Genomic DNA, 5,364 nt, shown 5'->3' with positions numbered 1-5,364 from the left:
AACAACGTTTTATCACGTGCTTTCCTTATCATCCTATAATTTGTCAAATGGGGAGATACAGCAATCGGAATAATTGGTACTGAAATTGACACTTTCGACTAGGATTGGCTAAAAGTTTTACAACTGAGGTTTAACACGCCCAGATGCAGTTTTATAAAGAAAACAGACTAGAAAAAGGTTTAGATACCAATCACAGATGGCAGAACCAGTGCTGAGGTGAAAGGAAATACCTTAAAAAAAATCTTGAAAAAACATTTCTTCTTAGAGGGCGCTTATTTACATTCTAAAACGTATTTTAGGAATTTTTTCATTAAATTCCTCTTTAAACTTCATTAAAGAATACAATTTTGTACAAATAATTGAATGTTATGCTACTATTTATAAAAATAAAATCAGAAATCCATTAAAAGATAAGTTCTCTATCATTTTTTCAATTCACAAATGCACACTTGCATTCCCTACTAAGAAAGTTAGTACCGGTAGTCATCGGGTTAAAACAACCCTCTTCTTTCTTCTATCAAGCTAGTTTTCTATCCAATGAGCCAACCTATTCCCCACACGTACAGAGACAACTTTTTAACGAGCTTTTTATGTGGTACCTTGTCAAATGCTTTTTGAAAATCCAGATACACTATATCCACACCTGTACCCTCATTTATGTAAGCAATAACCTCTTCAAAGAATGTTAAAAGATTATAAAATAAAAATTTTAAACTTCATTAAATTAAGTTGCAAAGCATCTTTTATCAGATTTTAAAAAATTAAGACTAATTAATGGGACAATTTTTATCAGCTCCCTTGAAAAAAGGAGTCAGTCAACTGCCAATCTTGTGGCACCTTGCCCACAATTCAAAGACTTAGAAAAAATAATAGCAAGTGGCTCACATATCCAATCCTTAACCTCTTTCAAAATGCTTGAACAAATATTATCTGGCTCAGCTGCTTTAAACTTTCCAACTTTTATTTCTTTTTAACAAGCTCAGAATTAATGTGATCATCTTGTTCAACCTTCTTTCCATGGAGCAACTGTTCAGGTTGAGGAATACTGCTTAAATCTTCATTAGTAAAAACTGAAGAAAAGTAGTATTTAATAACCCAGCCATCTTATTATAATTAGATATTAGACTTCTGATGTCATCCTTCAAAAGTCCTACTCTCATTTTTAACATTTTGCTTAATGTACCTGAAGAAAGCCTTACTATTTATTTTTATATATTTAGCCATAAGGTTTTTTAGATTTCCTAGTTTCCCATTTGACCAATTTTCTTGATCTTCTACAGTCCTCCCAATCTCCTATCATTGCAGATAATTTAAACTTCTTATTTATAATGCCTTTCTTCAATTGTGTCCTTTGTGAACCAACCTGTTTTTTGGCAGGGGTTTTAGTTACTTGCAGTCACCTTTTTGTGTTTACATGGTACAGTTCTGTCTTAAATATTTAAGAATTTATTTTTAAATTTTTCCACATTTGATAAGTATCTTCATCTAATTCAGTTGTCAATCACAACATTTAACTTGTCTCATCACTTCAAAATTTACATTTTTTAAATTTGGAACCGAAATATTTTCTTTATCTCCAAATGCTGCAAAACATCAAATCTAATTCAGCAATGACCACTTGCACCCAAATGTTCCCCAACCTCAACCCTATCAACCATTTCCTTATTAGAAGTTGAAAATAATCTAACATATCATTGCTCCTAGCAGATTTCCTAATCAGTTGTTGAAGAAAACCATCCTGAACAGTTTCTAAAAGCTTTTCTCACTCATGATTTGACTCAACATTTTCTAATCTATATGCCTGAAAATAAAATCTCCCATAATTATAACCTCATTCACAGTTGAATTCTTGGAGGTATAGATGTCATACAGCTCTATGAAATTGAAGTGGTAAAATTCCCATGATGTAAATTCCCTAAAAAACAATAACAACTGTCAGAAGGGAGGACCTAAATGCTGGAAATACAATCACTGATGGCCTTCCTTCCTAGCCAAGCAATGAAAATCTAAGAAGAAAAAAAAAAGAGAATATGCTTTTCTCTCAACAATCTCAACCATCCTGAAACTTTTAGGAGACAATGCATCATCATCAGGACATCTAAAGTTACTTCTGGGAGATGAAGTACAATTACTCAAGAGAGATAAAACTTGGCAAGGGTACCAAGTTTATTGCACTTCATTAACACTTTAAAGATACTTCAAACAGAATATCTTAGTCAACTTATGGTTTTATTATCACTGAAATAAGTAAAAGGGTGAGAGATACAATGACACAAACATCTAGGAGCAGTTGAAAAAAAACATAGTGAGTGTGAAAAACAATAATAAACAGAGTGAGAACCTAGATTCTCAAGTGGCTTCAGAATTATCACAGCAGTCAATGAATGCTATTATATTACTGCCAAAGGATAATTGTTTGGCCATATCAGCAGGAATACAGTACTTCCGGTTATAAGATCTGACAGCAAGTTACTGTCAAGTTTAGGTAAATGATACCAACACCCCTTTAACATCAATAATGAGCTTAATAGCTTAAAAGTAATGCCTTTTGATATGTTTAACACTTCTGCTGCTGGTCAGATACTAACAATGTTAGTCCTAGGATTGCAAAAGAATGAAGTTTTGATATTTGTTAAAAATGAACAAATATTTGGCAATAAAATTTAAAGAATGTTTAATCGCTAAATAGAAGGACTACACTTTAATATACACTGAAGTTAAAACTCATAAAATGACTGGACATACAGCTAGTGAGGGATGAGTAACAAACTGATTCAGAGAAGATTTCAGCAGATGAAAAAAGGTCTAGACCAATTAAGAAGATACTTTTTTATAACTTGCTCCATATTATGAACATTTGAAATAGAAATAAAGTTTGCAACCATATTATTTCCATTCCATCAGTTAACAGAATAAAAGACTATTTGAATGGGCAACACAGTGGGAAACTGCATTCCAAAGCTTGCATATCTGTTGATATATACTCACTACTGTTAGCTTACCACCAACCAAACACTGGATGAATACTAAGTACAGTTATGATATACAAGTAGAAAATCTATAAATCTTTAGTCAGGTGTTTTCAAAATTTCAGTATGAATTGCCTGTACTAAATGTTCTATGTGAACAAGGTGTGCTCAACTGTTAAGGGTGTCAGTGTCCTTAGGCTGTCAGTGCAGAGTGTCTGCTTATGCATGTGTCCAATACATGAGACAAATCAGTCATTTCTTTGCAAGAATTTCCAGCATCATGCTCACATGCAGAAAAGGTTATTTTCACTTCCTTTGATAGAAATTATACTCCTGGTGTGAGTGTTGCAAGGGTTGTTTGGCATTTATTTGGTGCAAAGCAACTAGGCTATATGCTCCAAACAACTGGTAAAAATCGTAAAAAGTAACATTTTTATGAAATGTAAAAATAAATAGTTAAAACTAAACAATGTCCAAAATTCAGATAAAAGATTCAAATAGAATTAAAAAGGTCAATAGCTCATAAAAATTTAAAAACACAAGTTGGACAGTGTCACCATCACCAATGACACTGTCCAACATCAGAGGTAAACTTGTTGTAAATACATGTCTAAAATGGTGTTGCTGCTTACGGTCATAACAATAAAATGTGGGCTATTGTGACTTGAGTGTCAAAAAGGCTACACATTGGTGGATCAGTGTCAGATAATAGAAAACAATGAGTTAAATAACTATGACCAATGAGTAGCCAGCCAAGACAACTTTATCCTTACAATCCTTATGGAAACCAGACAGCCAAAGAGCAACAGAAGGTTTGACCTGGAAAAGCTTGTTATGACATTGCTTGCTACAAGTCGACTGCCATCTGGAGTGAAGCCAAGCCTTGAATATAGGACCCTAGTCCATATATGAGATTGGCACAGCTGTGATGGCATCAAAGCAGACGGACTTAGCTGCAGTGTCAGCACACTCATTCTCACAAATACTGATGTAGCCAGGAATCCAGAAAAGCTGGATGGAAACAGCAGATAAAGAAAAATTAAGCAATTCCAGGGCCAATAGAGAGCCACCCATCTACAGGAAATCGAAGCCAAAGTGGTGAGTTGCATTGCCCCAGACACCACTCAACCACCAGGATCCTCTCCTCCCCTTCATGGGTCACCACACACATCAAACAAGTGGGTGGATGTTCTGGTCCCAGAGGAGGTAACTGAAGATACAGAACCTTCCCTGGAAAGTCCCCTCACCCCATACAGGGATTCTGGGAATACTAATAAAGTTCCAAGCAAAGCTGTTATTTTAGGAAGAATCACACCAGTTCTTTTAAAGTGAAACTGCCTTCAATTTGTCATCATTTGCTGATTAAATACAGCAAAGTTAGCTTTGACAATTTGACAAAAAAAAGTGTAGCCTGTCTTTGTCTACATTAGATTGAAATCATATGCCATTTTTTATTTTTGTGGGAAACAACTATCTATATTTAAATTCTTTTTCTTAGTCAAATTATTCACACTGTGAAGGGATTTCCTAGGTAACCTACTATTTTGTAGAATTTGATACTTACCTGTGTGCCATGTACATCTTTGATTATCACAGACTAAATTATCCAGTTAAAATTTGAGTACTGTGATCAAGGATTTTTTTTTAGTTGAAGTCAGGTATGCTTTTCTGTTTTCTGCATAACATTTGAATCCGTATTATGTTTGAGATGGAAAGGTAATTCCAGGAATCGCAAAGAGGAGAAGAGGAACTAGCATATTATGTTAAACTTAGATCTGTAAATGTGCCATGAACTATTAGGGAAGTTCACTTCTAAAAGAAAGCTTTTTTTTTTACAGATGACCTAATGAACAGAGATTAGAGCAGCAACCAGGGTCTTAATGAGTTGAAGAATCTGCCAGACTTCCCATGGTTATCTCAAGACTAGAGGCTTACCATGTAAACAACCAAAAAAACATCTCACTGAAAGAATGTTTCAAAAATTAGATGCAGTATGAGTAGGAGAATTTGGACCTGCCAATATAGTTAACAGAGAAAAATACCCCCACTTACAAATAATAATTAAATGAAGATAATTGGTAAAAAAAAAAATCATCTATGAAAAGGCTCTTTCAATCAGTACCTCATGGCAGAATGAGTGGAAATATAACCAATTGAAGTTTTCCATAGTGAATCTGCTTAGCACTTAAAGCTCAATAGATGAAAACACAATTTATTTAGGAATTTTGGGGAAAATTACACAAAGACTACCTACACTTAACCATCCAAAACTTTGAACTGATTTACTAGAGGGAAGGTAACAAGTCAACATAACCCGCCATCAACTTTTAGGTAACTTTTATATGAACAACAATCTTATAGCACATCCATGGCAGAAAGTGTGAAACACATTTGT

Source organism: Limulus polyphemus, unplaced genomic scaffold, assembly GCF_000517525.1.
Source record: "Limulus polyphemus unplaced genomic scaffold, Limulus_polyphemus-2.1.2 Scaffold4207, whole genome shotgun sequence".
Lineage (NCBI taxonomy): Eukaryota > Metazoa > Arthropoda > Merostomata > Xiphosura > Limulidae > Limulus > Limulus polyphemus.
Note: the sequence above shows the minus strand (reverse complement) of the source record.